Genomic DNA, 26,176 nt, shown 5'->3' with positions numbered 1-26,176 from the left:
GGCATGTGGGTGGCAGTGACTATTTTTTTTGTTGCAGCAGCTGGGGGAGAGAAACTTGCCTGCTATAGTCCACAGCTGGTGGTGTGCTGCTGGCAGACATGCTACAAGGACACCCGTCGCTATATCATCATCCCTGTCAGTGGAGGATGCTAAGAGGTCATGAGATATAGTGGGGGTAGACAGGAAAAGTGAGGAATGGAGCAGAATTGCATCCCTTTTGTGTGGCTTTCAGGTGCTCTTGCACTTGAGTGGTGGGATGTAAATGCCTTGTCAAGCAAGTGGTACCCAAATGGCTGGTGTTTTTGCCACGCTTGTTCTGTTTGAGGCAAACTTTGCAAATTGCAACAGTGTGATGGGCTGCTAAAAAAAGGCCCAGACAGCTGAGCTATAGGAAGTAGGCTGGGAGATAACAGCTCCACAATATGTTGGAATAAGGTGGCTGCTCTCTACTCTTCAATGATGGCTGCCTCGTTGGTTGTGCCTCACTCTCACTTTCCTCCTCTGCTCTATCCAGAATCCCAGGTCGCTTCAGTGACCTTTGTGACGAACGCGGGTATCAGATCCCTGCCCTCCTCGCTAACTTGCGACGAAGGACCGGCCAACCTCACACCACGCTGTCACTTACGCAACAATGCCACTCTCAGCTGCGCCCAGCACAAAGATTTTCCAGCTTGTGGGACCACAATCTAGGTGCCAGCAGCCTGAGAGCGATTGTCACTGGGCTAATTACACAATTAACCCTTTAACTGCCACCACCCCAGTTTTAAAAGACCGAGCCAGGGGAGACTTGTAATTTTAGCAATATCAAATAATGATTTTAGAAAAAGCATCTGCAACACACACTGCCACCACAGACAGGTCTGCTCAGAGTCTTACTCTACAACAGTAGTGCTCTTTAAGAGGCAGGTTCGTTTATAGCTTGCATTAAGAGCTTTAGAGACAAGGTTAACACTTTTCAACAAGGGTTTTTTATGAAAAGGTCAAAGTTGATGCAAACAAAACATTTACAGAAAAAAGATGTTTCAAAGAGATAGAGACAATATACAGCCACCGAGAAATAAGGTAGAATTAGGGAGGAAGAATACTTGCAATTAATGTCCGAGGGTTGATCAGAGTTCGATCGATGAGCTAATCGGTTCTCAAACTTGGCAGATGTTCCTGCCTAGATAGTAAAAGGAGAACTGACCATTGTCTTGGCATCTCCTTCTTCTGTCAGATCAAAGGGGTGTTGACACCGACCAGTAACCAATCGTCTGGTCATCTTGTTTAGGGGTTGGTTGCTGTGAGGTGTCGACACTTATGACCATATCCCAGGTACACTTTGTGATACTTATTCATATCTCTCCATTTATAGTGTTTACAGACTGCAAATATCCATATTATTGTTCAGCGTGAGATTTCCTTCAAAACAGATATAACCATGCCATGTCTCCAATGTCTACTTTACCTAGGAGGAATAAGGGGTACCAGTGGTTTCCCATATGACCTGACATAGGGGTGTCTGGACTTGTTACAAATTATCTGAGGAAACTAAATATGTCAATAATATGGCTGTGCTATTATTACTTTGGAAGTTATGAAACATGCCGAAATTTCATACTTATTCCACTGTTTATGCTTTATGTGCACTAAAGTATTTACGACCGGTATCTGCTGGTTCTCTGAATTGAGAGGGTGACAGTTTTACGATAGGCCTGGACTTCCTGCCAGGCTGACATTAGCTATTTTTACAGATCTAGCCTGGTTCTACTTTCTCTGTTGAGCTAACAGCTCCTTTGAAGTATAAAACTATGAATTCCTGAACATAAGGGAGGAGGGAGTGTGTTCAGATTGTTACTGTAATGTTAAACTGTTAGCTAAGCTGTCATGGCTGCCCTAAGGTTCTCAAACATGGCCACTAGCTAAACGCCCCTGCCTCTAAATGCCTATGTGTGCCTGGACACATAGGCTAACATGCAGTGGCATTTAGAGGCAGAAAAATTGTCAAACACCACTAGGAGCAGCAGAAAAAACTAACTTCCCTGGTGAAAAATGAACCCTGAAACACCAGAACTGCAAGATCACAATGGTAACAGCTAATCGCAAACAAGAAAATCATTGTCATGGTACGAAGGTCTTTTGTGATGACAAAAGGATTGAAGGCTAACAAAAATATACTTCCCTGTCACACTGCTTCTAGAACAAATATTTTAAATATGTACTTTCTATGTTGTATAGAGTGTAACTTATACTAAGATATTTTCGCTATCTGACCTACACTAGGAACATAGTAGCTAGAAGCTGATTGGTTAATATTAGCTACACTGAGAACTCTACTTTCAGGATAAAGGTATAAGGGGATCAGTGACTGTTCTTTTACCATTGGGAAGCCATGTTTGCTGGTACATGTACTACTAGAAAATAAGCCACATTGCAGCCACTGCGCAGTGATCTTTTATAGCTAAGCCTGAAAGGCTGCCAGCATGTCTGTATGCCTCCATCTGTCTCTGCTGAGCCCTACCAGAGAAAGTAATGAGCATGCGGGCATACTGTTATACTATACACCATGCTGTCTTGCTCTCCCCAGGTGACGGATGCATTCTCTATCTGGCTTTGGTTTCAAGTGAAATTACAAGTAGAGGAGTTTCAGCTTCAGGGCAAATCACATTCTGACGTCTTTATTATAGGAAAGTCTAAAACTTTTTTTTCCAACAGACACAATGTTTTTTTACTCTTTTTCCATTTGCAGCAACGATAATAAATAATTTATATTGTCATTAGACTGGATTAGAACAAGGAGATGTATAGTATTGCTACTGGGAAGCACATGCCAGAAGTATCAGTAACATTTCCAGTAGTGATATTATTTGTCAGTGATGCTGGACATTTATGGTTCAGTTTTTTTTAAACTGATACACCAAAGCAATCAAACTTGTGTTAGAAGAATGGAGGCATCTGCTAGAGGGCACTAGCACACCCATCACTGTTTATACAGACCATCGCAATCTTGAATACTTACAGATAGCTAAAAGATTAAAACCACGTCAAGACCGATGGGCTCTTTTCTTCAGCCGGTTCCCCCTACTGATGACTTTCCCTTTCTCATATGGAAACTGACACACCTTCTCCAGGTCCTGAACCTTCTACTATACTAAATAAAGTAAAGATTATCACTTTTCATGATCTCAATCTGGCCCTCATTGGCAGTGTTAATTTGACATCAAATTTTGATTTAGTTTAGTTATAGTCTTTTGACTAAAATGTTATTTTAGTCATATGAATTGTTTTCGTTTTCGTCGTATTTTAGTCGGCTAAAATCTCTAGTACAATTTTTAGTCTATTAAAATCAAATGGGTTTAGGTAAATTTTAAATGCAATATAATCTTTAGAATTGCCAAACAGTATATACTTCTGTAGTAAAAATCTAACAACGTTACTATTTATGGTATTAATTTTTTAACATGCACTACTGTCACAATCCGCAAACTACCTGTACCAACCACAGGGGTCCTCGCACTCGCAGCATTGGCACTCTTTTTGGTGGCCTGTGTCCTGTGGCACCCCCGTGTGAGGATAGTGAGGCCTCTAGCACATGTCTGATGGCATCCTTCTATCAAAATGTAAGCACTGAAGTGCTTCCTGTTATAGACAGCAATTGCATCACTTCCAGCACACCTCCTTGTAGTGATCGGGTATATTAATGTATATTGGGTGATATGATGTAGAGTGGGTATGATAATTAATTAGTAAGTACTCTTCCGCAGCAACCCAATTCTTCCAGAGAGATGCACTTTATTGACTTCCAACACAGAACAAAGTCCAAAGTCCACAGATGACAGAAAAACCCGACAGAGTAGATATAATTCAGAAGCCCATGTCTTAGGTCTGAGTGTGCATACACAGACAAGCCTCCCCCATACACAGACGAGCCTCACTCCCCAACCTATAGACTGAATGCCGTGTTATATTCACCAGGCATTGAATGGCTGAGCAATTTGATTGGCCGTTTCAATTTAGGACTTTGATTAGCTTTAGTCTTTCAAACAGACAACAACCCCCAGCCGTGAACAGCCGTGAACCACCCCAATTTGCACTCCCGCATATCAACATCAACAAGTCCCCTTTAGATATGTGTAATTATATTAACAGATACCACCTGAATACCCTTTGAGATGTTCAAATAGACTTGCATAAGATTAACACATCAAAGAGTCTTCAGCTGTTAAAATTCAGTTGGACAAATCAACCATTCTGTCATTGTCATTCTGGCCTGGTCAACATTGACTGCATGTGTACATACACACAACAATGTCCCACATAAATCGGTGAACATTACAACATATTACAACACTCCTGAGATTTCTTGTTTGATCACTATAAAGCTGAAAGGTTCCAGAGAGAGAGAGTGCTCAGTTATTTTAGAGCTGTCCACAGTGTGTACCTGTTGCTTGCCGTGTGATTACCTGACTAATACACACTAGGTGACATGTGATCGCACAGCGATCACGTGGTATCTGGGACGATCAGCCCAATAGCAAGATTTCGCCACTGCGTACCTTACCAGTGCCACATACTGGTACGGCGCTGTGCCTGTGTATTAATAATAATAATTTCTGTCCATGGAATGTTGCATAAAGAAAATGCCAAAACTTCCATTGATTCTTTGACAACTCTTTCTGAAATTATCCATATATGGCCAGCCTTTACCCTTTTCTACATAAATAAAGAGAGAGATATGATCAGTTTTTATATAAGAAGCAACAAAGAAAGCTAAAACCCCTTTGGTTGATATAAGAGTTTGAATAGGAAGAAGCATCTTAACAGGGTGTTGTGAACAGATATTTAATAGGGAGCATGGATCATGAATCTCATCTGCTCTGCAATACACAGTTCCCTGTCACACCGCTGAACAGAAAGATGAACAAATTATAGATAAAATGCTTTTGATATGGAAATTCTGATCTAGATACCTGGAAATGGGTCTTTAGGTAACCGCACACAAACCGAGACCAGCAGCCGCTGATAGGTCTAAGAAAAACATTTTTCTCTGAATACACCTCTTGTTAAAAAAATAATAGCGAGGGGTTTTCAGGAATCAACAACATTTTCTGCTATGTAAACCAACTGAAAAGGGTGCAAGGTATCTAAAATGATTCTCTAACCTGGAATACACAGATTTATTATTTTCTCCAGTTTTAACACTTAAAATTTGAGCATCCTTGTGTTTTTGGCCAGCTAATAGGAAAACACTGCAGCTGATGCAATTTTCTGGAATTATTTTGTGCAGCTGCTAGTCCTAGCCTTAATATAACCTTTCACACATGCCAGATCTGTTCTTTCTCAGCAGGGGATCCATCTGCTGATCCCCTGATGAGCTGAACGGGGCAGCTGGATGACATGTTCGTGTCCATTCCGATTATGCAGAGCGGACATGGACACAGATCGCTGTGTTCTATGGGCAGTCTAATGTAACTGGACCGGCTGTCCGTTTACACCTGACTACCCTCCAATCCAGCCAGGTGGAGGGATGGATCCCCTTCCGTTTGTTTTTGCCAGATCGGATAAGACCCGGAGGTAGTGGGGTGTAAACTGACACAAATACTTTTTATATCTGAATGACCATAAAAGGAGAATAAACGAGAATGGAGGGTCCAATCTGGTCCACCTTAAAAACGGACAGGCAAACCTGATCAAACTACTCGTGTGAAAGGGGCTTAACTAAGCTCTTTTTTCAGTGATAAATGCTGTGTTAACTGAATCAATTAAGTTCACAAGCAGCCAGTGATTTTGTTACCAACTATAGAAAGTTTTAAGTCCAAAAATGAAATTGTCTGCGAATCCACCACATGGGTTAGTCTGATATTCCTATCGCTTTTATTAAGAACTGAGAGAAACTCAGAGTTGCTCCTGGCCACCTAGCCACACCATAAAGATGTCATCAATGTAAATCAGCCAGGTAAGTACCCTGCCGAGGTACATTGGCATCCGATAGACCATCTCCAGTTCCCAGAGGCCCAGATGGAGGCATGCATATGAAGGAGCCCATGGTGCTCCCATAGCCGTACCTCTAATCTGTTGATAGAACCCCTCTAGGAACTGTCAATACAGTAGTTATTAGTTAAAGCTAGCTCCAAGAGTTCCAAGATAAACTCGTTTTGCGCTCCAAAGTTAGGAGACAAAGAAAGGAGACTGCCCTGAGGCCCCAGTCGTGGGGTATCCGCGTGTACAAAGATTCCATGTCAATCCCCACGAGTAGGGCCACAGGAGGGATCTCCAAATCCTGTAATCTGGTAAGTACATCATGAGTATCTTGCACATAGGATGGCAGCGAGGTGACCAGGGTTTTAATAAATCCATCCACATACCTGCCCACTCTCTCCAGAGGACCCGTTTATCGCAGAGACGATGGGTCTGCCGGGTGGATTTGTGAGGGATTTATGAAGTTTTGGGATTATATAAGGTGGGATTGTTATATTCTCCCACCCTCAGATAGTCTCATTCCTTGTTCAATAGGTTTTCTTCATGGGCAAAAGATAGTTGTTGGTTAACTTTAATAGCCAGAGCAGGAAAGAGGTTTTGTGTTTTTTGTAGGTGGAGGTATCGACCAGCTGTCAGAAAACTTCTTTTTCATATAAGTCACCCGACAGCAAGACCACATTACCTCCCTTATCAATGCTCTTGACTATTAGGTCCCCTGCACTCTCTAACTCGAACAAATATTGGTACATTATCCCAGGGACTTCAAGTGTACAGCCAATTCCATAATTTCCCCTTGTGTATCCCCCAGTTGGGGGGCCCTTTGAGCACCAATAACGGGCTGAGCACACTGACCGGGATCCGTGAGCTAATCGCCTGCCATTCTCTGCACCTTATTAGGTACAGTAGCTTTACAGTGGGTATCTGATGCATGCATGCACAATATGTGACGTAGTTGGTTTTAACTAGACAACATTGTCTTATTAACTTTTAAATGAGCTAAGGTGTTGGTGATGGGTATTTAGTGTTTGCAATATGTACAACTAATTTTCTTTCTGTGCAATACCTTTTTCAAGCAGCCCGGTCTGCCCGTAGCTCTTTTTGGAGGATTACATTTTCCCCTCTTCCTTTTTGAGTTTAAGGTATAGCTTACAGAGACCGCACTAACCTTGGTGAGTCTGCAAACTAAGGGACGCTGCACCAGTAGGCACATATCCAGCATGGTACAGTGGCTACTCAATGGTGAGCTGAGGACCTCCATCCCTTTGTTCAATTTTCATTGAACCATAAGTAGTTTTATCAATACTTGCAGCTCCGTCATGCTTTACAGGCTCAGTTCTCCAGTTAGGTTTTTTTCAGCACCTGTGTTGGACAGAGTGCTAAAGGTGATTCCTATGAAGGGCCTCATTTCAGCCACCTCTGCGGCCCTATTGGGGAACTTTTTGGATAAGTTTCCCTTGGCCTGTAGGGCAAAGTGGGAACAGGATATTGGGTAAGTTTCAAACCATGCTTGGGAGGCAATTCTTTGGGACCTCACTCTTTCCTTCACACCAGCTAACTCAGCTTTTTATTCTCCACAGGGTGTACAGGACCCCAGAATTTCTGTGCGCTATTGGGCTAAGATCTGACCCAGCGTGTCCAAGATGTGGTAATTTGGGGTCTCTGATACACCTACTCTGGCTCTGCCACAAGCTCCAGAGGTATTGGGCGGAGGTTGTAGGCGTGCCTAATGGGCTTCTAGAGGTTAACTTTTTAGTGGATTCACTTGTATACTTATTTGGCTACATTGATCACGCCATGCCTAAGTCACCAGTTCGGATCACTGTTGTGCATGCGCTGTTCGTGGCCTGTAGGCAAATTACCCATAAGTGGACTTCTTGGCACCCCCAACCCTTTCCAACTGGATATTAGAGCTTAATAGATGTATTTCTTATAAGAGACACACTTTTTTTTCTCAGGAACTCCTTAAGGAGGTTTGCAGCAATTTGGCTACCTTGGTTAGAGCATACAAGTTATTTTTTGATTCCTTCTACACATATCTCTAAAAGCAGGGTACATAGTCAGAGTTCCAAAGTTTATACTATGCCACTTAACTTGGCTATTGCGGTGGTGGTTGGGTATGCTTTTTGTGGTTTTTGTGGGGTTTTTTGTAATTCGTGTATTTGGTGTTTTTGTTTTATGTTTCGTAAATTTCTGTAACTATAAACAAACTTAAATAAATTCTGATTTAAAAAAAAAAAAAAAAAAAAAAAGAGCGAGTTAGATCTCTATAACTTCAGAACATATACATCTGGTAAGAGGCGTGATTTTATGTGGGGATTGCACCTCCTTTTGAGCACTTTCATGCAGTTTCATCTTCATGCACCATAAGATCATTTGGATTATCACCTGGGGTTTTGATATATCTGTTATTTAGGACTTTCACACTGTTTCACGTTTTTTATATGAATTAGGAATATTTATATGAATTCATTTTTTATCATCTTGAATTTTTTGCACACTATCATGTTTGATCATTTATATGAATTGTGAAGTATTATGAATATTTATTTTGAGATTTATTTAATTTATTCATCTGTGGCATACATTTTTGATTTTTTTTTTCAAAGCACTAATTATGAACAGATTTTTGGGGGTATGCTCCCTTTTTGTTTGTTTTTATTTATGAATTACCAGAGATATAATGTATCCATGGGTCCCATTTTTTGAAATAAATGTATTTTATCTTTTAAAATAGCTGATTTCCTGGCTGATAGAAATAGGATAATACCAATTGTCTTGTATGTTTTGGTGCTTTTCTATAGGTTGATTCAGTAAAGCTTGCCAGGGTGCTTTTATAAAGTTGATCAGGGTTAAAGAAGATATGAAAATGATGTACCTGGATCCAAAACCCTTTAACCACTTCAGCTCTGGAAGGTTTACCGCCCTTCATGACCAGGCCATTTTTTGTGATACGACAATTGTGCCATCATGTGATGCTGTATACAAATAAAATTGATGTCCTTTTTTTGTTTCCACAAATAGAGCTTTCTTTTGGTGGTATTTGATCACCACTGCGGTTTTTATTTTTTGCGCTATAAACAAAAAAAGACTGACAATTTAAAAAAATATATATATATTTTTTTTTCCTGCAATAAAACAAATCCAATAAAAAAATAAAAAAAAAAAAAAAAAAAACGAATGTCTTTATTAATTTAGGCCAATATGTATTCTGCTACACATTTTTGGTAAAAAAAAACAAGTGTATATTGATTGGTTTGCGCAAAAGTTATAGCGTCTACAAACTATGGGATAGATTTATGGAATTTTTTTTTTTTTACTAGTAATGGCATCAATAAGCAATTTTTAGCAGGAATGAAAGGAAAATCCAGATGACTGCGCACAAAATTGAGAGCCAAATGCCTTTATTTGCATAAAGCCATGAACATGAAGAGCACTACATGTACAAGCAAGGGAGGACCGGCTTAGCGGGAGTTAGACATTGCGGCGGACAAATCGGACACGAGTGACACTTTTTGGGAACCAGTAACACTAATACAGTGATTAAAAAATGTACTGTCACTGTACTAATGACACTGGCAGGGAAAGGGTTAACATCGGGGCAATCTAAGGTTTAAATGTGTTGACTGGGGGAAACAGATATCTGTGTTTGTGCTTAGCATAAACACAAAATCTCCATCTTCCCCTCTGACAGAACGGCGATCTGCCTTGTTTGCATAGGCAGACCATCGATCTGCCTCTCTCAGGAACGATCGCTGGGTGCCAGCAAACATCGTGTCCGCTGGACCCACTGATTGGCTCCCGCTGTGTCACCGGTGGAGCGTGTGCACGCCCCAGACCCGGAAGAGCACCTGTACGTGATTTTGTGCAGGAGAGTCGCCACCCTGCAGTATATGTACGGTACGTAGGGCGGTCAGCAAGTTGTTAAACTGAAGTTTTATAATAATCTAAATATGTATAATTTAATTTTGAACTGAATTATATGGGGAGGCAGGAAGGGAAAGGAGTCACTACTTTGATTGTAGAAACTTCATAGTGGACCTCATGCAACTTGGATTCTGTGCCTCTGCACTCTTCCTCCAGACTCATGGACCTTGATTTCCAATTGAAATGCAATAATTTTCCACAGTCCGTGATGACTTGGGGAGTCATGTCATCTGCTGGTGTTGGTCCCCTGTGTTTTATCAAGTCAGCGCAGCCCTCTTCCAGGAAATTTTAGAGCACTTCATGTTTCCCTCTGCTGACCAGCTTTATGGAGATGTTGATTTCATTTTCCAGCAGAACTTAGCACCTGTCCACACTGCCAAAAGTACCAATACCTGGTTTAATAATCATAGTATCACTGTGCTTGATTGGCCAGCATACTCTACTGACCTAAAGCCCACAGAAAATCTGTGTGGTTTTGGTCACGAGGAAGATGAGAAACACCAGAGCCAACAATGTAGATGAGCTGAAAGCCACTATCAAATAAAACGTGAAATAAATTTGAATTATTTACAAAAATCTTCAAGCCTTCTCCCCAATCACCTCAGTGCTCTCACCTCAGTAATATAGTATACATGCATGTGCAGTTATATCCAGCTCGCTTCTCTCTGGTCAGATTGGTATTCCAAGATCCCAGAGTACTGTGTAGTAAGGTCTTCTACCTCAGTAACGGGGTAGTGGTCCCTTTAAGAAGGTGTGGTCCGTATACCGGGTTGCACTCATATACCATGTGGGGACATAGAGAATAGCCCAATAGTGTAATATGCTTAACCACTTAAGGACCAGCCTCGTTTTGGGTTTTAGGTGTTTACATGTTTAAAACAGGTTTTTCTGCTAGAAAATTACTTAGAACCCCCAAACATTATATATGGTTTTTCTTCTAACACCCTAGAGAATACAATGGCGGTCATTACAATACTATTTTTTGCACCGTATTTGCACAGCGGTCTTATAAGCGCACTTTTTTTGGAAAAAATTCACTTTTTTGAATAAAAAAATAAAACAGTAAAGTTATCCCAATTTTTTTTTATATTGTGAAATATAATGTTACGCCAAGTAAATTGATACCCAACATGTCATGCTTGAAAATTGCACCCGCTCGTGGAATGGCGTCAAACTTTTACCATCAAAAATCTCCATAGGCGACGTTTAAAAAATTCTACAGGTTGCATATTTTGCGCTACAGAGGAGGTCTAGGGCTAGAATTATTGCTCTCGCTCTACCAGTCGCTGTGATACCTCACATGTGTGGTTTGACCACCGTTTTCATATGCGGGCGCTACTCGCGTATGCGTTCGCTTCTGCGCGCGAGCTCGTCGGGACAGGGGGGGGGGGTTTAAAAATTTTTTTTTTTATTTTTATTATTTATTTTACAATATTTTAGTAATTTTTACAATGTTTAAAAAAAAAAAAAAATTGTGTCACTTTTATTCCTATTACAAGGAATGTAAACATCCCTTGTAATAGAAAAAAGCATGGCAGGACCTCTTAAATATGAGATCTGGGGTCAAAAAGACCTCAGATCTCATATTTACACTAAAATGCAATTAAAAAAAAAAAGTCATTTAGAAAAATGACATTTGAAAAAATATGCCTTTAAGAGGCGTGGACGGAAGTGACGTTTTGACGTCGCTTCCGCCCAGCAGTGTCATGGAGACGAGTGAGCGCCATCTTGGCCTCACTCGTCTCCAGACACACCAGAGAACAGGACCGCTTACCGGAGCCGTCAGTAGCGGCGGAGGGCACCGGATCGCGGCGGGAGGGGGGGCCCCTCTCCCGCCACCGATAAAAGTGATCTCGCGGCGAATCCGCCGCAGGGACCACTTTTATCTGAAAGCTGGCCGCCGCACGAAAACGGGGATACCGGGGTTATGGCAGCTAGCTGCTGCCATAACAACGATATCCCCATTCAAACTTAGCACGTACATAGTCGTGCGGCGGTCGGGAAGTGGTAAAAAAAAAAAAAAAAAAAAAATCGCAATATTTATGCTTTAAAATGCTGCTTACATCAATAAAAAAATTACACAGGCATATCAGGAATACCAGGAATACCGTTCTTTCTGGTATATCACTTCTGGTCCTCACTTCTACAGACTCCACCCTACACATTACATCACATGTCATGTGACTTCATCAGGGGAAAAACCCCTGTAGTTTATACTGTATATACTATATATGTAGCGGGTGCCAGCCACCCCCCCCGCACAGCAAACACTGCAAGCAGCTGCGGGCATTCTCTCCCCGCAGGGGGACACTAGAGCGGCTGTGCTGTGGGTAGCTGCGGGTTCCCCCCTGCTCGGAGCACTCTCCTCCTGCTTGCTCTGCGTGTGGGGATGACACAGGCAGAGGGAGACCAGAGCAGCTGCGTGCTCTTTCCCTCCTCTCGACTCCACTTCATGCTGCTATACAGAAGAGCGGCGCTTGTGTGGACAGCCATCATCTCTGCTACCCTCATTGGCTACAGCAGGGACCAACCATGAAGAGAGAGGAGAGAATCATGGGAAATGTAGATAGAGAAAGTTTTGCTGGAAATCTGAAAGTCATTTGCACCACATCCCTTGTATATACGTAATAGATCAAGAGCCAAGGACTTGGGAAACGTAGTCCCAAGGATAAGCTGCCCCACTGTAGACCACAGGGGGTGGGTAAACCACAGCCCCCAGCATGCCTGGAAACAGAGGAAGGGATAGCCTGGAGCCTGGGAAAAAGCTGGGGGAGGAGGAGTGTGTGTGTGTGTGTGTGTGTGTGTGTGTGTGGAAGGAGACTGATGAAAGAGACATACGCTGACACCAGGGACTGTGTGACCCAACAGAGGGAGAGAAAACCACACATCTCCTGAGACTACCGGGAGAGTTACCGTGAGAAGAGGGGACAGAGGACAGGAGTGGTGAGGTGACAGGACTGTGTGGTGGAACTCCACCTGAGAGAGAGAGCCACACTGTCTACCAGTATCTGACAGAGCGAGCCATGCTTTTCCCGAGACTGCTGCCAGGAGACTGAGGAGAGAGGATGGATGAGGGGAGCCAGGAACAGTGACACCCACATGGTTCGGCACTGTTCAGCCCACAGACCCCCTTCTCAATAACCCAGTGCCGCCCAGCAGAGATGACCCACACCGCTTCAGGAATCGCAATACCCATCCAGGTGTCCAGTTGGCCGCTGTCCGGCCATTCTGATTGGCCGACAGGAGGTGATCTGGTGCACAACATTGCTAGGAGCCTGAACCGGCATTTGGAATCTCCATCGTGTCATCGCACAGAGGATTAGTGAGCAAGTGAAAACCCAAACATCCTTCTTAACACAGTACAGACACTTCATGCAGACACCTATTCCCCTTTCTAGTGTCAGAGGATGCTTGTTTGGAGCTGCCACCTTTAGGCATTTTGTTCTTACAAACCACTACATAATGGGATATCCTAGAGGATTATGGTCTTACTTTTGCTTGATTAAACCTACTCTCTTTACAAAGGGCCCCAACGTTTGCCAGCAGAAGACACTAGTACTCTTCAACCCAAGACCTGTAACGTTACACAACTGTGCTTACTGTACCTGTTAACCCATTTCTTCTTTTTGTGTTGTTACTGTCAATGGTGTTTGTGGCCCAGAAGAAGCTGAGAAGTTGACAAACCTCCTCTACTCCCTCTCAGCACTGTGCAATGGACATATAGATTGTTGTGCTTTGTTTTCTATATTTACAGTTGCTAAATATTAGAGATTGTCGTTTCTATTGTGTTGATACTCTGCAGTAAGTTTCAACAGTGCTGTAAGTTTCCAAGTATTTTTTTTCGTGGTAATATATTCAGCTCATTTATCGCTACCAGTTGTATCTGTCTGTTTTTGGTATCAATCCACAGCCAGGATATTGGCATTTTCTTTACTTACATTCTTAAAAGTGTTTACAGTAATTTTATATCTAACCAGAGGGGCTGAGGCCACTCTTGGAGTTGAGGCAGAGATCAGAGAACCCAAAATCACCAAGCGGCTCCTTTGGGGCTATGTATATATTAAGGAAAATTGTTATCCACACTTACTGTAATTTTCCTTTCCTGGATCCTCCCCATATCAGCCTACTATGGGTCAGCTCCGCCCCCTCTGACCCCTCCAGGACCACCTTTCTTCTAGCCCATAAAAGGGTGGCTGTCTGCCCACACCAGTGTTAAAAAAAAACCCCGCCTTGTGACGGATAAACTGGGTGGGAATCCTCCGGCTGACATGGGGAGGATCCAGGAAAGGAAAATTACGGTAAGTATGGATAACAATTTTCCTTATTCCTGGACCTCCCCATGTCAGCCTACAATGGGATGTCAAAAAAATAAAAAATAAGTGCAGCGCTGAAACTAAATATGAATTGTATATCATACTAAAATAACCATAAAGGAGTGATTAACCCACCAATGATAAATTGAATAAAGAAAAATATAAAAAGTGAAAAAACAAGTCTCCCATAGAAGACTAAGGCAGATGTCTCACCATATACAACAAGTGAGAAAATTAAAATCTCAAGGGGAACAAGCTGTCCTCAGTCAAGGACTCAAATTCACACCCCCTCGTTCACTAAATAAATTCGAGACATTCATAGATGTCCATAAATTCATCCGTAAAATGAACATAAAGAGACACTTTTTGCTGAATCCGATTGGTAACCGGAGTCAGGTGGCTTCTACTAGTGTATATCATAATACCAATGTGGCTCCTATTAATGCTACCTCTGATGTTAATCAAGGAGTTAATCTTACACCCATTGGTGGATTGGCGGAAGCAGGCATGGCTCAGATTAGACATACTAATCTGGCTAATGCTTCATTATTCAATCCTCCAGGATTTGTAGCCCCCTCTGTTCAAGTGTTTAAAGAGATGGTGATTAGGGATTTGATTGCTCTCAAGACACCAAGATCTGGGGGCGATTATGACCTTCAACATAATATCAAGCAAATTTGCGCACGTAATGATATTATTATACGCCCTGCTGACAAGGGTGGTGGCGTCGTGGTTCTGAATAAAATAGACTATCTAGATGAAATGAACAGACTTTTGTCTGATAGTGTGACCTATACCAAATTGAGGTCGAATCCTACTTTCAAATATAAGAAAGAACTTTTATCCTTAGTTGATTCGGGATTCCAAACGGCATTCTGAATAAAAAAGAAAAATTACATCTGGTGCCCTCAGCACCAAGGGTACCAGTAATGTATTATTTGCCCAAAATTCATAAAAGTCTAATAAAACCACCTGGCCGCCCTATCATTAGTGGCATTGACTCAATTACATCAAGAATAGGCCGCTATGTTGATAATTTTTTGCAACCCCTTGTGGTTAAAACACCTGCTTATCTGAGGGATACGACTCAAGTAATAAAACTTGTAGCTGAATGCGACAGGAGAGAGGGTTGCATCTTGGCAACTGCTGACGTTGCCTCCCTCTATACCGTCATATCTCATCAACATGGCTTTGAGGCTGCTAAGTTTTATTTGGAACAGGATCAATCTTTACCTGCCAATCAAAGGAAATTTATTTTAAATCTTTTGAATTTTGCTACCAGTCATAATTATTTTTGGTTTGGGGGGGATTTTTTTCTGCAGACTGTCGGCGTGGCTATGGGTGCAAAGTTCGCGCCTAGTTTAGCGAACCTCTTCATGGCCCGATGGGAAAGTGAGGAAATTGATGCCAATCCCCCAAAAGAGCTTTGTTTCTGGAGAAGGTACATCGACGATGTCCTTCTCCTGTGGGAAGGTGACTTACCCTCTCTTGAGGCTTTTTTTCATAAGCTCAATTCAAACGATAGAGGGATTTCCTTGCAGTATGAGACTAGCCAAACCCAAATCCATTTCTTAGACCTTAATATTTGTGTTAAGGATGGCCAATTGATTACAACTACTCACTTCAAAGAGACCGACCGCAATGCCTATATTCCACTCAATAGCTGTCATCATCCCTCTAGGCTTAGGGCAGTCCCTAAAGGGCAGTTCCAGCGGATCAGGCGTAATTGCACTAGTTTACCAGATTATCAGCAACAGGCTCAGATCCTCAAAATGAGATTTTTGAATAAGGGATATGATGAGAGGGAGATCAATGAAACTATTATTAATGTTGGTAATATGAACAGGGAGACTATGCTTGAAGGATCCAGTAGGGTCAACCAGGCAGATGCTAATAAATTTGCCTGTTCCCTAGTGACAGGTTACTCCAACCAACACTTCTCAGTCAGAAAGATCTTTAGGAGGTACTGGAACCTGCTGAGGAATGATAAGGTGTTGGGTCCAGTTCTCCCTGACCACCCTGTAGTTATTTTTAGAGGTGCACCTTCTCTGCGCCATAGGATAGCCCCCAATGTTGTTAACCCTCCCAAAACCATCTCTTTTTTCCAAACCATGAAGGGTTTCTATCCTTGCAAAAAGTGTGAAATATGTCATATTAACTCCTTTAGAGGACGTAGATGCGAATCTTTTCAATCAACCCAAACCAACAAATCGTACAATATAGAGTCGTTTATCACATGCTCGACGGAGTGTGTGCTTTACATGATCCAGTGTCCATGCTCCAAACAGTATATAGGGCGTACCAAGAAAGCCCTGCAGGTGCGCCTGTCTGAGCATATAGGGAATATTAAACGTGGGTTTAGTAAACATAATCTCTCTAGACACTATGCGAAATATCACAATAAACAGGTTAAAGGGACTCTGTTTGTTGCTTTGGATAAGCTTCAGCCCCACTGGAGGGGTGTTAATAAAGTGAGAGCCATTTCCAGGTGTGAAACGAAATGGATTTTTATGATGAAATCCTATGTACCCCTAGGCCTTAATGTTGACTGGGACATAAATTGTTTTATAAATAATTCTTAATTAATATAATAAATTTTATATTCTTTATTTTTATTTTTTATATTTTTCCATTTTCTATTATTGCATTTTTTAATGATTAATATTTTTAAGGTAACTTTTATAGTTCTAGTGGTGTATAGAGTACTGCTATTATAATTTTTTCATGCAATGTGTATGTCTTCTTTTGTGTTATGGCCATGTGTTTCCATGGGTTTCCGGCTTGCTAGTGTATATAACCCATCAGCTTACAAGTGGTATAGTTTTTGTCCACTAGATGGCGAGAACTTTATTCCATTCCTTGTTTTTTTTTAATAAAACATTTATCACTAGTGGTATCATTTATAACCACTAGATGGCGGAAATCTTATATCCCTATCTAATTCTTACGTTCCCTATTTGGCTTATATAGGCGGCCAGAAGTCAATATGGCGGCACTTGTTTTTTTCCCATCTCCTCTACCCGAGTAGCCAGTAATCAACATGGCGCCGCGGGACTATTTAAACCTCAAGCGTGATGATCGCGTCACTCGGCCAATCCCCAGATGACGTCCTATCGTGACGAAACGCGTAGGGAGGAGCCTGTGACGCTGACGTCATTACGTTTTTTTCTGTGATTGATGGGACATACACAATAAGCAGGCGGAAGCTCGTGGAGACACCGCGATCCTCATGTTTGGCTATATGTTGTTAATGGATGAAGATTCTTGTAAGTGCAATCTTTTAGCTCATTAAACCACACTAAATTGCAATTTTACACTATGGAAGCCTTTTTTGCTTTTGTCTTTTGAGTATCACGTTTTCAACTGTGAATATCGGCATAGGTTTGTGGGTGACCTGAAAATTTCCCAAATGTCTGGTGAGACCACTGTTATGGTGGTCACCTTGAGCTGGTAAGGAGCCTCATATCTCACTTGGGTGTGAATCACTCTGGATGCTGGACTCACCTATGTCACATTTCCTCTAAACATATGCACTCTGGTCATCAATTCACTTTGTTTATGGACTTGTTTTGAGTTTCTGCATTGTTTGTAATCGGGACTTGATTCACCTCTTCATATACTTTTTAATTTCTCACTTGTTGTATATGGTGAGACATCTGCCTTAGTCTTCTATGGGAGACTTGTTTTTTCACTTTTTATATTTTTCTTTATTCAATTTATCATTGGTGGGTTAATCACTCCTTATGGTTATTTTAGTATGATATACAATTCATATTTAGTTTCAGCGCTGCACTTATTTTTTATTTTTTTGATGTATTAGAGTTTAGTATTAGACTTTTAGTGCTGGCGGCTTTTACAACTCACTTTTCAATATACACCTTTCTAGCGCAGCGTTAACCCTTTTTGGGTTTTTTATTTTATCTACAATGGGATGTACCAAGCAATATTAAGAAGGGAGGGAAGACAAAAAAAATACCCCAAACCCTCAATGCAATGCTACTCAAAATTTTTAATCGGCAACAGCCGCAGTAATAACGGTAGAGCCAAATGTTTCCTCAGGCGGACAAGCCATATTAAGCCTGTAATGCCTAATAAAAGGTGTTGGGCGCGCTCCAGCTTGCTGCTCTGCAAACTACCTCAGGGGCGACCTTTGCTTATGCCCAGGATGCTGCCATACCCCTCGTTGAATGTGCTTTGATCTCTGAAGGAGGAGGAAGGCCCAGCGTTTTGTATGCAATATGCATGGTCTTGACAAACCAGGAAGACACAACTCTGGATGTTGCTGGCATACCCTTTTTTTAAGCCCCATTGGGAAAACCTACAGCTGATCTTGTTTTCCAAGTCCATTTCAGATAGGTTGAAACCGCAGAGACCAGGTCTAACCTACTCCACTCATCAGCTGTATCCGCCAGAAAGGCTGGGAGAATGACCTCCCAGTTCATACAAAATTATGTGGCCACCTTAGGTAGAAAGCTCGGTATCGGCCTAAGGACTATCTTGTCTGGGAGCACCAAACAATATGGTTCTTTAGATGAGAAGGCGCACAACTCGGAGTCTCTTCTGGCCGAGGCCACAGCTAGTAAAAAACAAAAACTGTTAAAAGAAATAATGAACAAGAGAAAGCTTGATCAAAACAGAGGAACCAGCAATGTTACCAAGACTAGTGTTAAGTCCTCTTTTGGAAAAAACTATTTCAGTGGAGGTCTGATTTCTATCACTGCCCCTAAAAAATCAGATCACCAACGGATGTAGAGCATATCTTGTACACGACATAGCCAACAAGGCAGGGATTTGACCCTTCAGGGAATTATAAGCTAACCCTTGGAGACTACTCTGCAGAAACTCCAAAATGTTAGATACTGAAGGAGATCCAAGGTCCCAACCCCTTTCTGTAGTATTCCAGATCCAGTGATAGGTTACATTCGTTCTGACGATCCTGTAATAATGTCATTAACTTTATCCTCCTGCGGTTCGAGTGTCAGGCCCCCACTCTGCAGAAGGAGATTTTGACAAGTAGGCAGAGGGATTGGTGAGCCCAACTTTATCCTCCAAGCCAGAGGGAACCACAGCTCCTTGAGCCAGTAAGGTAGTACTACTATTGCTGTGAAACTTTCTCGCTGAATCTTCAGCAGAATTTTGAGAGCCAATGGAAGCAACGGGAACAAATACACCAAGGGGAAGTTCCAAGACCTGGACAGAGCACCCTGACCCAATGCCTGTGGATGCTAGGTCCGGGAGAAGAAGCAAGGCAGTTGACAATTCTCAAATGCCATAAAATCTATCGAAGGCGTCCCCCAGACCCTGAAGTTCTCACGTAGGTACTTGGGGTTGAGGCCCCATCTGTTGTGATCCCCAAAGCCTCGACTCAAGCGATGTTCTAAAACATTGCCAGGCCCTGGGAGTTAAGATGCTGTAAGAGAGCCGAGATTCTTGTGCAGAGGAAGATTGACCTGCCACCTGAAAGAGAGGGTGACTTCTTGTGCCCCCTTGATGAGACACATAAGCCACCGTAGTTTTGATGTCCAAAAGAATCTTGACAGCTCAACAACCTCGCAATGTAGGTTGGAATGCTAAGCGCGCGTCTGACAGCATCCAATCCCAGGAAATTTGAACTCTTCGCCCCACAAAGGTACCATTGGCCTTGAACCTGCTGTCCCAGGCAGTGTGCCCTGCAGCCTGCCAGACTGGCATTGGTCGACACCACTATTGTTTCTGAGGCCTTCAACGGAACTCTGTGGGAAAGATTGTGAGCTACTGACCACCAACCAGGGACCAGATTATTGGAATTGGCAGATGATCCCACTGAAGAAAGTTGCATTGAAACCTCCTTCTGCACCACCTGACCCACGGGACTACTGGAACTGTGACTGATAAAACCCCCAGGTACTGCATGCATTCCTTCAGCATCATAGAAGGACTGGCCATCACTGCTTTGTCTGAGACTGGATCTCCTGGACCTTCCTCTGAGGAAGAGAAACACGACCCTGATCCGTGTTGAATTGTACTCCTAAATACTCCAACATTTGGGTCAGATGCATCTGGCTCTTCCGAAAGTTGATCAACCAACCCGAAGGGAGCTAGTGTTTTGCAGGTGAATTCACATGAAGGAGCTCATTTGACGGACCCAGAAGTAGCATGTCGTCTAGATAATGGAATATCTGCACTCCCTTGACCCTGAGAGTCGCAACGACAGCAGACAGTAGCTTTAAAAACATTCTCGGAGTCGTGCAGAGACTGAATGGGAGAGATTAAAGGCCTGAGAAAGCGATAGTGAGATGCGTCTATGGAGACATGAAGATATGCATCCGCCAGATCGATGGAAACCATCCAGTCTCCTGACTCCACAACCAAAACGATTGTTTCCAATGACTCCATTTTGAATGGTGGAACCTTCATGTAAGAATTCAGGACTTTGAGGTCAAAAACTGGTCCAAAACCCCCTGAAGCCTCTGGGACCAAAAACAGAGGGGGAACATACTCTTTGACCCAATTCGTGCCTTGGAACCGGAAGGATGGCCCTTGCTGCCAACAGCTCCCTTATATATCCTTGCAAACATTGCCTCCTTTCCAAATCCGTAGGAAGTCCAGTTTCTATGAACAAGGTCTGAGGGGGCCTTGTTCTGAACTCGAGATGATAACGTGATCGAATGACAGCTACAATCCAGGCATCATGTAATTTGTCCACCCAACCCCCCCCTGAATTGGGCTAGTCTTGCTCCTACTTGAGAGGGTTAAGCGGAGACAGCTTCAGAAGGACTATTTTGAAGCCTTAGGCTCTGTCTCCACTACTGCGAATTGTTGTGTGACTTGACACATGCAAAGTCGCATGACAAGTCACAACCCAAGTATTTCAATGGTCCCGTTCTAATTGGTGCGACTTAAGTCGCAGAGACTCCAAAAAAGGTTTTTGCTCTACTTTGTTCCGACATCTGTGCGACTTGTTCTCACATGGGTTTCACAGGTCGCATGACATTGCATCACAAATCGCACAGCAAAGTCGCAGTGTAAAACGCGCGACTCTGGGGACGCAGCAGTGGAAACACAGCCCCAGGAGCTTTGTTGGTCCTGGGATTGGAAGGTTTCTGGAAGGTTGAACCAGCTCCCCTCCCCCAGACTTTCATCCAAACATCCATCCACCAGCTCCGCTACCCATACTCCAAGGCTGGATTAACACCCATGCACTCCCAGCGCATTCCGCAGAACCGCACCACAGAACGTGTTCCATAGGAGACCATGATAAATGGACGGTAGTGCAAATCCGCAAAAAGCACCAAAAAATGCACAGGTGCGAACCCAGCCCAAGTGCTGCTGCCACAGGAGTGAGTGCTACCGCCGGGCTGCAGGCTGCTGTGGCCAAACTATACAACCTTTTTAGGTCTGCGTTTATTTTGCGATCCATAGGATCCCTAAAAGAGACCGAATCCTCCAGCGTAATGTGACGGGTGAATATACGTAATGAAACATCCACCTTAGGCATAGTGTCCCAAGGGGTACACCTCAGATGGATCCGAATCGCTATCGACTTCAGAGTTAAAACGCACTGAAAACACATGATCTGAATCTGCAGGTGGTGAAGATACAGCAGGATGAGCAGGATTCCTTGAAACACTCTTTAACCACTTCAGCCCCGGAAGGTTTTACCCCCTTCCTGACCAGAGCACTTTTTACAATTCGGCACTGCGTCGCTTTAACTGCTAATTGCGCGGTCATGCAATGCTGTACCCAAACGAAATTTGCGTCCTTTTCTTCCCACAAATAGAGCTTTCTTTTGATAGTATTTGATCACCTCTGCCGTTTTTATTTTTTGCGCTATACACGGAAAAAGACCGAAAATTTTGAAAAAAAATGATATTTTCTACTTTTTGTTCTAAAAAAAATCCAATAAACTCAATTTTAGTCATACATTTAGGCCAAAATGTATTCGGCCACATGTCTTTGGTAAAAAAAATGTCAATAAGTGTATATTTATTGGTTTGCGCAAAAGTTATAGCGTCTACAAACTAGGGTACATTTTCTGGAATTTACACAGCCTTTAATTTATGACTGCCTATGTCGTTTCTTGAGGTGCTAAAATGGCAGGGCAGTACAAAACCCCCACAAATGACCCCATTTTGGAAAGTAGACACCCCAAGGAATTTGCTGAGAGGCATGTTGAGCCCATTGAATATTCATTTTTTTTGTCCCAAGTGATTGAATAATGACAAAAAAAAAAAAAAAAAAAATTACAAAAAGTTGTCACTAAATGCCGCGTACGGGGCCCCGAAAACCAATCACTGCCTTCAGGATTTCTAAGGGCGTACATTTTTGATTTTACTCCTCACTACCTATCACAGTTTTGAAGGCCATAAAATGCCCAGATGACATAAAACCCCCCCAAATGACCCCATTTTGGAAAGTAGACACCCCAAGCTATTTGCTTTGAGGCATGTTGAGTCCATGGAATGTTTTATATTTTGACACAAGTTGGGGGAAAGTGACAAATTTTTTTTTTTTTTTTTGCACAAAGTTGTCACTAAATGATATATTGCTCACACAGGCCACGGGCATATGTGGAATTGCACCCCAAAATACATTTAGCTGCTTCTCCTGAGTATGGGGATACCACATGTGTGGGACTTTTTGGGAGCCTAGCCGCGTACGGGACCCCGAAAACCAATCACTGCCTTCAGGATTTCTAAGGGCGTACATTTTTGATTTTACTCCTCACTGCCTATCACAGTTTCGGAGGCCATGGAATGCCCAGGTGGCACAAACCCCCCCAAATGACCCCATTTTGGAAAGTAGACACCCCAAGCTATTTGCTGAGAGGCATGGTGAGTATTTTGCAGCTCTCATTTGTTTTTGAAAATAAAGAAAGACGAGAAAAAAAAAATTTTTTTTTCTTTTTTCAATTTTCAAAACTTTGTGACAAAAAGTGAGGTCTGCAAAATACTCACTATACCTCTCATCAAATAGCTTGGGGTGTCTACTTTCCAAAATGGGGTCATTTGGGGGGTTTTTTTGCCACCTGGGCATTCCATGGCCTCCGAAACTGTGATAGGCAGTGAAGAGTGAAATCAAAAATTTACGGCCTTAGAAAGCCTGAAGGCGGTGCTTGGTTTTCGGGGTCCCGTACGCGGCTAGGCTCCCAAAAAGTCTCACACATGTGGTATCCCCATACTCAGGAGAAGCAGCAGAATGTATTTTGGGGTGTAATTTCACATATTCCCATGGCATGTTTGAGCAATATATCATTTAGTGACAACTTTGCGCAAAAAAAAATAAAAAAAATAAAAAATTGTCTCTTTCCCGCAACTTGTGTCACAATATAAAATATTCCATGGACTCGACATGCCTCTCAGCAAATAGCTTGGGGTGTCTACTTTCCAAAATGGGGTCATTTGGGGGGGGTTTGAACTGTCCTGGCATTTTATGCACAACATCTAGAAGCTTATGTCACACATCACCCACTCTTCTAACCACTTGAAGACAAAGCCCTTTCTGACACTTATTGTTTACATAAAAAAATAATTTTTTTTTGCAAGAAAATTACTTTGAACCCCCAAACATTATATATTTTTTTTAAAGCAAATGCCCTACAGATTAAAATGGTGGGTGTTTCATTTTTTTTTTTCACACAGTATTTGCGCAGCGATTTTTCAAACGCATTTTTTGGGGAAAAAACACACTTTTTTACATTTTAATGCACTAAAACACACTATATTGCCCAAATGTTTGATGAAATAAAAAAGATGATCTTAGGCCGAGTACATGGATACCAAACATGACATGCTTTAAAATTGCGCACAAACGTGCAGTGGCGACAAACTAAATACATTTTTAAAAGCCTTTAAAAGCCTTTACAGGTTACCACTTTAGATTTACAGAGGAGGTCTACTGCTAAACTTACTGCCCTCGATCTGACCTTCGCGGCGATACCTCACATGCATGGTGCAATTGCTGTTTACATTTGACGCCAGACCGACGCTTGCGTTCGCCTTAGCGCGAGAGCAGGGGGGACAGGGGTGCTTTTTTTTTTTTTTTTTTTTTTTTCTTTATTATTATTATTTTTTTATCTTATTTTTAAACTGTTCCTTTCATTTTTTTTTTTTTTTTTAATCATTTTTATTGTTATCTCAGGGAATGTAAATATCCCCTATCATAGCAATAGGTAGTGACAGGTACTCTTTTTTGCAAAAATTGGGGTCTATTAGACCCTAAATTTCTCCTCTGCCCTCAAAGCATCTGACCACACCAAGATCGGTGTGATAAAATGCTTTCCCAATTTCCCAATGGCGCTGTTTACATCCGGCGAAATCTAAGTCATAAAATGCTCGTAGCTTCCGGTTTCTTAGGCCATAGAGATGTTTGGAGCCACTCTGGTCTCTGATCAGCTCTATGGTCAGCTGGCTGAATCACCGGCTGCATTTTCAGGTTCCCTGTTGAGAAAGGAGAGCCAGAGAAAAACACGGAAGACGTTGGGGGGGGGGGCATTCCCTCCCACTGCTTGCAAAAGCAGTCTAGAGGCTAATTAGCCGCTAGGATTGCTTTTACATGAAAGCCGACCGCTGGCTGAAAAGAATGATACCAAGATGATACCTAAACCTGCAGGCATCATTCTGTTATAACCACTCAAAGTCGTGAATGGCGTACCTGAAGACAAAAAAATGGTTAACAATAAAGCACAGTAAACGGTAAGGTATAAAAAATTGCATACCTGAAAAGTAAACATGATAAAACATAACAACAATAAAACATTGCAGAATAGAATACAGTAAAAAAGAACAGAACAATAGAGAGAGAGAATAGAGAGAGAAAGAACAATAAAACGACAACTTTTTTTTTTTATTTTATATTTTTGTATGTGTTTTTTTTTTTTTTTTTTTTTCACACTTTTTTTTGTAACTAACTTTTATAACTGTAACCGGTTCCAGGTTCGGGTCTCTCAAAATGCGATGGCATCTTGGGAGACCCTGTGAAAGTGTGCCTAGTCTGTGCAATGCTGTACCCTACGCTAATACTCAACTAGTGCATGGTAGCGTTCAAAACATTCACCAATGCAAAGACCAGGATTGTCAGGACAGGAGGGACAATAATAGCGGGTGTCACGTCTATATCCGCGCTTGCTGCAGACACGACATCTTTTTTGGGGGGGTTCGTTGGGTAGGGGTACTCGGGAGGACATAAAGAAAATGCCTCTCATGCAGCCGACTGCATTTGGTTGGGGATGTAAATGGGGGAAGTACGGGTGCTGCAGAAGCGGTGGGTTCCCAATTAGGATTGGCGAATGCAGCAGGAAGGGCACTATGGGCACGACGGGCCTGTGTTTGTCTTTTTGGTGGCAGCGGGACACTACTTGTGCTTGCCACCTCACCAGCTTGAACTGCACTTATGGGACTCGCCACGTCACCAAGTGTTACTGCAGTGCTGGTTTGACTACGACCGGGGTGTACTAGGCCGCTGGTGCTTGGCACTTCACCAAAACGCTACCAAAAAAACTGTTAGCGATCGCAAGGATCAGGCCTGACTCTGCGAACGCTGCAGTTATGCGTTTAGTGTTTTGTAAGTGTCAGTGATCGATCGATACTGCACTTGGGTGGGCTGGGCTGGGCCGGGCGGAGGGGCAAAACGCAGGTGCTAGCAGGTATCTGGGCTGATCCCGCTAACACTGCGTTTGTGGGAACCCTAAACTGCTGGGGACGCTAGTATAGATCTGATCGGATCAGATATTGATCCGATCAGATACTATACCACTAAGGGAGGCGTATGCTGCGTGCGTGGGTGTTAGCGGTACTGGCGCTAACCTGACGCTGCCTGGGGCTGGTGCTTGCCAGTTCACCAAAACGCTACCAAAAAAACTGTTAGCGATCGCAGGGATCAGGCCTGACTATGCGAACGCTGCAGTTATGCGTTTAGTGTTTTGTAAGTGACAGTGATCGATCGATACTGCACTTGGGTGGGCCGGGCGGAGGGGCAAAACGCAGATGCTAGCAGGTATCTGG

Source organism: Aquarana catesbeiana, linkage group LG02 (genome assembly GCF_042186555.1).
Source record: "Aquarana catesbeiana isolate 2022-GZ linkage group LG02, ASM4218655v1, whole genome shotgun sequence".
In the NCBI taxonomy this organism is placed as follows: Eukaryota; Metazoa; Chordata; class Amphibia; order Anura; family Ranidae; genus Aquarana; species Aquarana catesbeiana.
Note: the sequence above shows the minus strand (reverse complement) of the source record.